The sequence below is a fragment of the Megascapheus bottae genome, chromosome X, assembly GCF_031878675.1.
Source record: "Megascapheus bottae isolate mThoBot1 chromosome X, mThoBot2.hap1, whole genome shotgun sequence".
NCBI classification, from domain to species: Eukaryota; Metazoa; Chordata; class Mammalia; order Rodentia; family Geomyidae; genus Megascapheus; species Megascapheus bottae.
Genome location: NC_143547.1, coordinates 62,463,021 through 62,475,526, shown reverse-complemented (window position 1 = coordinate 62,475,526; position 12,506 = coordinate 62,463,021).

Sequence of the window (12,506 nt, the reverse complement as noted above, 5' to 3'; positions counted from 1 at the left end):
AGTGGTAGAATTCTAGCCTTGAGAAATCCTGACAGTGCCCAGGTCCTGAGTTCAATGCCCAGGACTGGGAAAAAAAGGGAAGGCTTTTCTAAGAACTGGGGACTTGGGAAGAAGTTTGATTAATACGGTATTTTCAGAATCCAAATATTGATTTTAGGGGAGATACATGCATAAAGAATGGATTTAAATAGCTCTGTGCTGCGACTCATGCCTGTAATCTTAGCTACTCAGCAGGCTGAAATCTGAGGCTCACGGTTTAAAGCCAGCCCATGCACACTAAAGTCCCTGAGACTCCAATTAGCCACCTGAAAACCAGAAGTGGTGCTGTGGCTCAAGGGGTAGGGTGTTAACCTTGAGCTGAAAAGCTCAGGGACAATGCCCATGCCCAAAGTTCAAGTCCCACGACTGACAATAAAAAGTGGGTTTAATGAGCTATACCTGAGGCCTTTGAATAATTTACAGAATTGGAAAAATGCCTGATAAGGAGATTTTACTAAGAAATATATGAACTGTACCTCCAAGATTGTGAAGTAAGACATTTGGATGTTTAACAAAATATACCCAGATATGGTGAGACATCTGTTCTTTTATTTTCTTTTTTTGCCAGTCTTGGGCTTGAGCCCAGGGCCTGAGCACTGTCCTTGGACTTTCTCAAGGCTGGAGCTCTACCACTTGAGCCTCAGCACCACTTCCGGCTTTTTTCTATGTATGTGGTGCCGAGGAATTGAACCCGGGTCTTCATGCATGCTAGGCAAGCACTTTAACCACTAGGCCAAACTCCCAGCCCCTCTTTGATTTTTTTTAATGTTCCCTTTCTTCCTGGGCACCAAACCATTCCATTTAAGTGTCATATAGAAAGTTTCACTGTCTGGATCCAGTTGGTGGTGTGTTGGAAATTATTCTACTACCACTTGGAGTGCTGATGTAACCACAAATAAATTCAAACAATACCATTATCATCACATATATATTTCAATCATTAAGTGAGCCAATTAATGGACACTATAGTTTGAAACCATAGATTTTCTTATATATAGTCTGGGTTTAAATAATATCTTTTTCCACTTATTGTTTTGGATCTAGCAAGTCATTTACTTATCAAAAACATGTTGAACATTTCACTATTAAATTCCATATCAAGCTAAACTGTAAGGATTAAAAATGGATGAGATGCATTTTATGTCCTCAGACCTATTGGGTTAACACTTAATCTAAGCAGGTACTTAAGAAAACATGGCCTTTTGATAATATAGTTAGTTTGGTTGTCTATATAAATTTCTAGGACTTCTACTTGAGTTTAAGTCTACTTGGATTTTGTGTAGGGACATACTGCATGATTTCTAATTGTACAGTTCAACATAAAGAAAATGTGCCATTACATTTTTGGTACTCACATTTGTCTTTTTTTATCTTGTTCATTTCATTGGCAAGTGCTGTATTTTGTTAACATTCACCATGATCTGAAGAAGACAAGGAAAGGGATATTTGCTTTGGTTTTGCATCAATATTTATCATTAAATAGTTGTACAAAGGGACTTCCACTCAACATCTCAATTTATGAGTGTAATACATCTTGATCAGTTTAACTTCTTCCACGGACTCTCTTCTATATACCCCAAAAGCACTCCATCAATTTTCATTTTCACACATATATATTGAATATTATAACTAGTTGCCCACCATTCCTCTGACTACTCATCCTCCTACTTCCTCTTAACCTCCACTTCCTTCAGTCAAGATATGTCTTAACTTAAATTGTCTCTTAAATATTCAAAGAAATTAGAACATGGAAACCTATACCTGCATATACCATACTTTAGACATTTTTTTCCTGTAGGTATTCAATTAACCTTGGATATGTTTTCACATCTTTATACTTTAGATGTAACTTCCACATATGAGAGAAAATATGTGCCTTTTATCTCTCTGAGTTTTGGTTAACTCAGCATATTTTTACCTGAGCCCATTTATTTCCCTGCAAATGGTACAATATTTTTCCTCCTAATGGATGAATGAAATTATACACATACACACACATGCACACACACACACACACACACAGTGTGTATATATTCACATTTCCAGTTACATTGAGATTCTACTGTAAAAGACATTTAAACGAAGTTTTATTTTAAAAAGTTAGGCCTTGTTTTTGTAACTTTGAGACACTTGTGAAGTAAGTTATCATTTGTTTAAATGTTACTGGCTCAATAATTTTTTTCTGAAGTAAAATAACATTATGGGATTACAGTGTTATGAAATCATAACAGAGTACACATTTGGCACTTCATCTAAGCTGCAAAAATGAAGTAGTGATTCACTTGGAAGATTTAAATATCATTTCTTATTTGGCATAGCTCTGACTCCCAGATGCATAACAGAGCCAAGCCATACAGTTGGAATATTGGAGTGTGATCCAAGTTAACTAATTCAATTTCAGGTTTATTTGTCACCTATAGAAATTATACCCAGCAAAAAGGAAGGAATCTGAATTTAAAAAATTGCCTCTTAGAGGAGGGGATGGGGGGGAGGGAAATTGGGACCAAAACATGAGAAAGGATATCAATGTTTGTGAAGTTATGCACCTTCTATCTGGTGAATATAATGTAACTCTTCTATTAATTTACAATAAAAAATATATGAAAAAAATTGCCTCTGCCTATGTCCCCTTTAGTATTAATTGTTTATGCTTCATTGTGGTTCAGGTTCTTCACCTGAAGATACCTGTTTAGATTATTTTTTAAACGTAAGTGTATTTTTTGTCACATAAGAATTTATCATTTTTTAAATGAAGTCGAAAGTTTACCATTTATGCAAACAAATATAGCATTCACCAGGGAAAATCAATTTGAAGTACCAAAGCCTTTTGAAAATTCTAAGAAGAACCGTCCATATCTACTTTCCTTAAATGAATATTTTCTTGCATAGTAGTGACTAAGCCCCTGTGCCTTCTTTACAAGTGAAATAATTTTAAAAGGTATCTTCTCTTTTATGAATTGTCTTTAGAAATACTTGCTTTTCATAATTCACTAATTAATTTCATATATGTTACAGACACATTTAATAAACTAAGAAATAATTTCTTAAAACATATAATCAGGTTTCACCTCAGTAGTTTTATTATATTAATTTTCTTAGTTAATGATAAATATAATTTGCTTCAATGTACAATGTGATGGGAATAATTAAGGGATCAAAGTACTTTTGAGCTAAATATTTCAACCTCAGGGTTAACAAAGTCTCTAGATGTTTAATCTTAACTAAATAAATTTTAAATTCAAATGAGCTATCATCTTGTGATATTGAAAATGATGAAGTTTTGATATAACTAATTTCAAATTCGTTATTCTTTTCTTAAAAGATGAATTTTAGCAGCATACAATTTAGAAGTAAGGGAAATTCCTATGATGAAAAAGTATGAACATGTCAAATATTTTGTAGATCATAGGATACTTCAAATTTGTGATGATCATTGTACTGGAACAATTAGTAAGTTGAGCCACTGACTTGTGATAAAAAGGAAATGACTGCCTCATTAAAATTGCAGTTTAAAGAATTCACAGTGCTTCAGTACATTTCTTAATATTCTTCAGCCAAAATGAGAGGCATCACTGAACCTGCTCAGAGAAAAGACTGAATGGTTCTATTGTTAAAATTGGCTTTAGCCTTGTTACACAACCTCAGTTTTATGACTACAACCTATAAGATGAACATCACTTTAGACGTACCACTTCTTAGAATTTTAATAAACTTCAATATTCAAATGTTTTATACAAGTAACAGCTCTCTTGACTACACCTTTAAATTAGGCTAAGGTGAAAAGCCATATGCTCCAGCAGAACTTTTTAGTTCTTATCACAATAATATCTTTAGGAGAAGGAAGCATAATTGTTAGACACCATTATTTTCTTCTATTCAGTGGGCTGTGCCTTTGTTCTTAAATCTATATGTTGAAGTCCTCTCAATATTTTGGTACTAGATCACTGAGAAATAATTAGATTTAGATGAGATAATAAGTATGATGCCTTCATTATGAGATTAGTGCCCTTAGAAGAGACACCAGAGTGTTTGGTCTGTCTTTTTCCATGAGTACACACTGAAGATAGGACATAGGCATATATATTGAAAAGATGCTTGTTTACGAACAGGAAAGAAGACACTTATGATATCTGAACATGATGAATCTCACAGTTTCAGTCTCTTTAACTGTGGAAGGAAGTCTCTCATCTCCTTTGCTGTCCCTTGGTTATCTCTTATTGTTACAGTATCTCACTTTGTTATCTGATATATTGAATTTATTTGTATTTGGTTATTTGAAATTTGATAGGGAAGGGGGGAAAACCAAGACGGGTGGGGGGTGTGGGGGGGAGGGTAATGGGTACCAAGACATGTGAAAGGGTATCAATGTATGTGAATTAATGCACCTTCTATCTGGCAAATATCATGTAACCCTTTTACTAATTACAATAAAAAAACAAAAAAGTAAAAAAAAAAAGGAATAGAAGATACACTAGACCTCCTTGGCACAGGTTGAAACTTTCTTAATAAGGACCAAAAATCACAACAAATCAGAGAAAGGCTGGATAAGTGGGACTGCATTAAACTGCAGAGCTTTTGTATGGCAAAGGACATAGATAGTAAATTAATAAGGAAGCCTGCAGAATGGGAGAAGATCTTCAGCAACCATACAACAGACAAAGGCCTCATATCTAAAATATATCAATAATTACAATAAAAATAAATAAATAAAAAAATCCTATGTTTAAGCTATGTATGTTATAATATAATCTTATGGCATTGTAACCCAGCCAGTGCAGATTTGGATACTGAAAAGTGTAGTTCTGTGGTAATATATACTGAAAGAAAATTGAAATATCTTTGGAATGGGTATATGATGAAAGGAAGAGCTTTTGTGTGTGTGCTAGAAATATGGACATTTAGGGTGATTCTGTAGAAGGTGTGGACAGAAGCAACAGACATGTCATCAAACCAGAGGCAATGTAATCCTTGCTATAAAGTACTAAAGCACTGGGCTAAGTGTTTTATGAATATTAGAATTGTGAACATTGAAACTGCTTATTTGCTTGAACAGATTCCTAAACAAGATTATGAAGGAGCAGACTGGTTCTTATTGACTGCTTATAGTAAAATGTGAAAGGTGTTGTAAGTTGCATTGTGGCTCAAAGAGTTGGAGCACTAGCCTTGATGTGAAGAGCTCAAGGACAGTGCCCAGGCCCAGAGTTCAAGCACCACGATCGACAAAAAAATGGGAAAGGTGAAACTGGATTGAAGGAGGAGTTAAAAACAAAACAGAACCAGAAATTGAAGATATGGAAAATACTCATTGTGTCCAAGTTTAAAAAATATAAGAAAGGCCTGATGCAGTGGCCTAAGTCCATAATCCTAGCTACTCAGGAGGCTGAGATCTGAGGATCAAGGTTCAAAGCCAGCCCAGGCACAAAAGGAAAGACCTGAGATTCTTATCTCCAATTAATCTCTAGAAAACGGGAAGTGGGGCTTGGCTCAAGGGTAGAGAGGTACTTGAGCTGAAGAGCTCAGGGAAAGGGCCCAATCTGAGTTCAAGCACAATGACCCACCAAAAAAAAAAAAGAAGAAGAACAAAGGTTATTCAGAAGAGAAAATTGAGGTGGTGAACAAGTAAACATTTGGCAATACTTACAGGACTATATGTCTATTAAAATATTGTCAGTTGAGATAAATATGTTGACAAAGGAATGAAATGAAAGAAGTCAATCAAATGCTTTATGTTAAATAAAACATGATAACAGAGTAATGTAGCAGTAAACATGCTCTATTCTTCAGGGAGAGGGAAAAATGGTTCCAGAGAAGATTACCCAATGATCATTAGAGCCAATATGTTGGATTTTAACAGGACATATAACTTTAACCTTGGAGGAATGACTAACCTTAGAGCCACAGTGATAAGTGCACCTAGAGCCTTGAGAGTGAAACTTACATTTCAATGAGCCTGGAAGTTAAGGTATCAATCTGAAGATTATTTTATGAGAGATAGGATCTAATGGGTTTTCCTTGATTGGTTTTAAAATTCCTTGGAAGTTATTATTCTTTCTTCTTTATGATTTCTCATTTTTAGAAAGGAAATATATATCCCATGCCTGCTCCAAACTGTATTTGGAAAGTATAAATGTTGTCTGATTCAGGCCTTGACTCGGATATGATTTAGATAGGACATTAGACTTAAGAAAAATAATGCTAATTTTGGAATAATTTAAGATTTTGGGGCTATTGGAAAGTGTATATTTTACATTTGAGAAGATGATTTGAGAGGTGCAGGGGAAGAATGCTATGGAATGAATTATATTCCCTTCCAAATTCATATGTTGAACTTCTAACATCTAACACAATAAAGTTTAAATATTGAGCTTTGGGGAAGTAATTAGATTAAAATAAGGTTCTGAAATCTGACCTTTATAAAGGGAATTGATACCCTTATAATGAGAAGCTCTAGAGAAGCCTCTCTGGGCTTCTGCTACATGAAAACAACATGAGAAAATAGATCCTATATGAGGTATAAAGACCTTGTTGGAACCTGACAGTATTGGAAGCTTGGATTCAAACTCTCACTTTTCAGAAATGTAAAGAAATAAATTTCAATTGTTTAAGCCAATAATCTGTGCTATATTATCATAATTTGAGCTAATGAGTTTTTATAAGTAAGCATAAATTTTATTTACTTCAGAATGGAGATACATAGGTATGATTTTATTAGTTAAGAAGGAATCATATGGAACATATTTATTTATTTTTATTTTTCTATTTTGTCCAGACCTGATGTTTGAACTTAGGGCCTGAGTACTGTTCTTGGATTTTCTCAAGGATAGAGCTCTACCACTTCAGCCACAGCACCATATCTGGCTTTTTCTTCTTATGTGCTACTGAGGAATTGAATCCAGGTCTTTGTGCATGCTAGGAAAGCAGTCTATGACTAGGTCAAATTCCCAGCAAATGTAACATTTTTACTTTTACAACTAAATATGAACAAATTTAGCTTTTAGGGTATTATTTTGAATTTTTACAATTTTGAAGATTATAACCAGTGGGGCCCTATGTTAGAGAGCTGCCTCTCACCTAATGCTTTGGTCTTTTTCATCTTTTCACAACTGTGTTCAATATTTATTCCACCAAGTTGTGGTCTCTATCTTCCCTGCTGATAGGTTACTGACTTCAATAAATTGCTTAACTTCTGTCACTGAAAGAAGTCATTGAGTCCAGGAAATCTTTTAAAAATTGTTTAAAATATTCACTACATCATTTTGATCTTATAGCCCTAAAATTTATATATTTGTCAATACTATAATCCCCTTACATGCCTCCTTTAAGGTAATGTATATTTCATGATTTTTATTTTTTAGTACTGTTCTTGGGGCTTGAACTCAGAGCCTGGGTGCTATCGTTCAATGCTGTCATTTAAAACTAGCACTTTAACACTACTGGCTTTTTTGCTGCATAATTGAGGGTAAAGAGACTCATGAATTTTCCTGCTCCAGTTGGATGTGAACCATGATCCTCAGATCTCAGCCTCTGGATTAACTAGGAATATCAGCATGAGCCGCAAACACCCAAATTGTTTCATAATTTTTAAAGGCATCTGTTGATTAATATCTGTGATATGGGCTTATTTCATAATTATTTCTACCTCTCCTCATTCCATTTCCATGTATTCCAATAGCCATTTTATCAAATGTGTTAGAAACTAATTGCTTCTTTAGCAGCATCAATATTTTAGAATTAATTTTCATGGCAGTATTTTATACAATTTGATCTAAGATGTAAAGACTTAGGTTTGGTAGGTATGTTTTCTTTTTCTTTTTTGTCAGTTGTGGGACTTGAACTCTGGGTCTGGGTGCTGTCCCTGAGCTCTTCAGCTCAAGGCTACCACCCTAACCATTGAGCAACATCACCTCTTCAGGTTTTCTGGTGATTAATTGGAGATAAGAGTCTCAGGGACGTTTAGTGGCCGGGCTGGCCTTGAACGAAAATCCTCAGTTCACAGATTCCTGAGGAACTAGGATTACAGGTGTGAGGCACCCGCCTGTCTTGTTTTAATTTTTTATGGGATTACATAGATACACTGTGTAAAGAATAACAGTAATAATGATGACAATACTAAGGAAATTTATGAAGAAATGCTTTAAGAAATACATCTTTTATATATTCTGAATTACTTCTGAATATTTATTACTATACAATACTTTTATAAGGCAAACTTCATTGTGTCTTTTTCATACATTTAAACAATGTACTCTGATCAATTCATCTTTCTCTCTATTATTCATTGTTTTCTTAAAATAATTTATTCAAGTTTCCTTGTTTTACTTTTATATGTGTATATATAGTGTAATTTTATTACATTCATCCTCATTTATTCACTGTTCCCTTTTAAACCTGTCCCGCAACAGAGCCTGTTTTACTATCTTGTGTCATATTTCATGTAATTGAAAGCAACTTTATATTGTATGCCTTATTTTAAAAACTCTTTCCTCACATAATACACATCCTTAATACTGTATGATTAAATTTTTCAAATCTCTTTTGGGCTGATCAGTATTTATAAGTTAACATATAAACATGTTTCATTAATACAAAAATAGAGAGTGATATAAGTGGAAGTTGTGCGCAAGCAGCCCCAAATGCTGCTCCTTTATAAAAGCACTAAAAATATAATCAGAAACTGTTGGAATCAATCTTTTACAGCACTGAGAGAATTAATCACAAGCTTATAGCAACCTAGATAGCGTATGTTCAATAGAAATGGTGGGATTTTGGTAATAAACCTTGTGGAATTTTAACTTACTCCATTTCATCTTCTGATATAAAAACTCAACAGAAACTAGAAATAAGAGCTCATGTTCTTTGTACTTAGGTAGTGGGACAGAGCTCATCTGGAAGAACTGGAAATAAATATTTGTTGTGACCTGTTGTATGACTCCCCAAAAAACTGGATCAAAAGGCTTGTCTTTATTTTCCCTTAATTTAGAATTGGCTTTATGCCCAAACTGCTTCCTAGGGACACTTGTTGAAAACATTTACAGGCTGTAGTGTTTGTTGAAAACATTTACAGGCTGTAGTGTTTTAGATGCTTCTGCCACTGGTAAAAGATAAGCGTTGGAGCAAACAACAGACTAATCATAAGCTTGGAAAGAAAGGCTAGGGAATGAGAAATTAGTAAATGTCTTTGAAAAGCTTCTATGTATTTCTGGGAATTTCAAGTTCACACAGCTAGTGAGAATTGTGCACATGCTAAGATCATTTTTTAAAAGGCCCCAAGGTCTTTTCTTTTCAAGGCTTTGTGAAACCAGTAAGGAAATAGTTCTGAAAGAGCTCTAAAATGCCTGGATGAGTGGTAAAAGTCTGACCAACACACAGAGAGCTCTTAGGCAATGAATAGATTTTGGGTTACAGGTGTTTAAGGAAATATTTGTCCAATCACTTAGTAACTACTGAACTGCGCTACTTAGTACTTCACATAGAAGGGTGAACAATGTTGAATAGAAATGTCAAGAGCATCAATGTTTGTGAAGTTATGCACCTTCTATCTGGTGAATATAATGTAATCCTTCTGTTAATCACAATAAAAAACTTATTTTAAGAAAAGAAATGTCAAGAGCAAACATCCTGCTCGTGTCTCTAGGATGAAGGCTTGAAGGCTTCCAGGGTTTCAGTATTAAATATAAAGTAACAGGAAGTATTTTTGAGTGCCTTTTCATATGTTGAGAAAGATTCCCTCTAGTCATAGACTATATATATATAGTCTTGAATTCAGGACCTTGGTACTCTCTTTGAGCTTCTTTTTGCTGAACGCTAGCACTTGAGCCACAGGCCCACTTTTGATCTTTTTCTGAGTAGTATTTTGGAGGTAGGAATCTCATGGACTTTCCCATCCACACTGGCCTCTAATTGCAATCTTCAGGTGTCAGTCTCTTGAGTCACTAGGATTACAGGCATGATCCACCAACACCCAGGTTTGGTGTTGAATCATTAAAAAATATTTTTCTGCAAAAAAAACAAAATTCTATATTATACATTATATATAGAGACTATATATATGTGGTTGTTCAAAAAGTTAGACAATTAATATATGTGACTGTTTTTGCCAGTCCTGGGCTTGAATTCAGGGCATCAGCACTATCCTTAGGCATTTTCCTCAAGGCTAGCACTCTATCACTTGAGCCACAGCACCATTTCCAACTTTTCTGTGTATATGGTACCTAGGAATCAAACCAGGGTCTTCGTGCATACTAGCAAGCATTCTACCACTATATCAAACTCCTGGATCAATAAATATGACTTTTGCAGTCGCACATTACACTGTTGATAAAACTCTTCCTTAAGGCAGAATTCAAAAAGTAAAATCTTCATTATATATTCATTTTTTCATATTGTTGATTTTTTGAAATTCACAAATTTCTGTAGCTCTTAGAAAAATGACAGTTTACATTTATACAGTGTTTTGTGCAATCAGCAGAAAATGAAATAAAGATGAAACCAAAGAGCTGGAAAAGAATTAGCTATAAAAATATACTCTTTACACAGGTAGTTTTATTTATTTATTCATTTATTTTTATTTTTTATTGTCAGGGTAATGTATAGAGGAGTTACAGTTACATTCACCAGATAGAAGGTGCATTACTTCTCACACGTTGACACCCCTTCTCATGATTTTGTCCCAAATTCCTTTCCCCAACCCCCACCCAATCATCTTGTTTTCCCCACATCCCTTTCCTATTTCAAATAAACAAATAAATATATATACAATATACCAGGTAACAATAGTCATACAGTAAGAATATTAGATTAACCAAAGGACAAAAAAAGAGAAGAGAAACAATGTAGTACATTAAGAACAACAATCACACAAAGCTCTTGTTTCCATATCCTAGAGATCCTTTCATTTAGTCTCATCCTATATGACCTTATGTACCTACATTTTGCACTACGGGAATCCTCTGCCAGGAGAGTCCTACATGTGTACTAATTATTACAAATAAGGGAAATCATTCCTTTGGGTGTGGCTTACTTCACTTAATATGATTTTTTTCCAAGTATTTCCATTTCCTTACAAATGGGGGGATGTCATTCTTTCTGTTGGAAGCTAAGACTTCAATTTACATAGGTCATTTTATTTTATTTTATTTTATTTTTTGCCAGTCCTGGGCTTGAGCTCAGGGCTTGAGCACTGTCCTTAGACTTTCTCAAGGCTAGCACTCTACCACTTGAACCCCAGCACCACTTCTGGCTTTTTGCTATGCATGTGGGGTACCAAGGAATCGAACCCAGGTCTTCATGCATGCTGGGCAAGCACTCTACCACTAGGCCAAACTCCCGGCCCCACATAGGTCATTTTATATCAGAAATGTATTTCAGCTACAAATAATTTGTTTTCTAACAAATTTTTCAGAACCAGTTCATATACTTAAACTAGCATAATTTTAATAAACTAGACAAAACAGCATGAAATACTAAACATATTAGTTCCACTTCTGATTACTGATGCAAATAGTCTTAAAAAATCTAGGAATGATCATTGAAAGAGATTTGGCGGAAGATGACAGTGGTTCAGGGTGAGACGTACTGAGCTCCTGCCAAGATTCATGTACTGGCAGTTCAGGAGACAGTCCTCTAACAGAAATTGATCCTAAGTAAGCTTTGGGACCACAGAGAACTCAGGCAGAGAGGAAAAAAAGGAAAAAAAGGAAGAATACCAGCGTGAAAAGAGCGTGGAGCTCTGCCGTGGAGCGGCAGGGAGACAAAGGCTCTTCTGAATCAGTGCAGAGAAAGCACTCCACAGCAGCGCAGACCCACTGGCTGCAGACAGAGCCACACAGAGCTGCGCGAGCCCAGAGATGACACCTGGCCGTGCACGGACCTGCCATCTTCATGGAACCGGACAATCCAGCAATGTGTGAGTAGCTCCGAGAAGTTTCCACTTCTGCTCTGGGAATGGCATTGGGAGGGAGCCCCTCCCCCACCAGCGAGAGCAGCGCCATCTTGACTGCTGGCAATGACCCAGGCCAAAGAAATTGTAGCCTGAGAGGTGTTGCTGCGAGCGCCACCTAACTGGCAAAGGATTTCCCAGAGATCCCTTAGCCAGAAATCCGGCCCCAGCACTGCTGAAGTCCATCCCCCTGCGCCGCTCCAGACCTGGTAAATAAAGCCGCCCGCAGATCTTTCAGCTTTGTTTTACCAAACAAGCAATCTGATCCAAAAAACCGCAAAGCCAAATCACAAGAGAAAAAGACTTTGTGAAGTGTTTAGGTCCCGAATTTAGTGGAGACACAAGTTTCCTAAACTCTCCCCCCACCAAAAAAAAAAAAACCTGAAGAATACCCTTTTGTTAATCTTTTTTTAAAATTTTTTTTATTGTAATTAATAAAAGGGTTACATGATATTTGCCAGATAGAAGGTGCATTAATTCACATACAGTGATACCCTTCCCTCCCTCCCACATCCCCCACCCGTCTTGG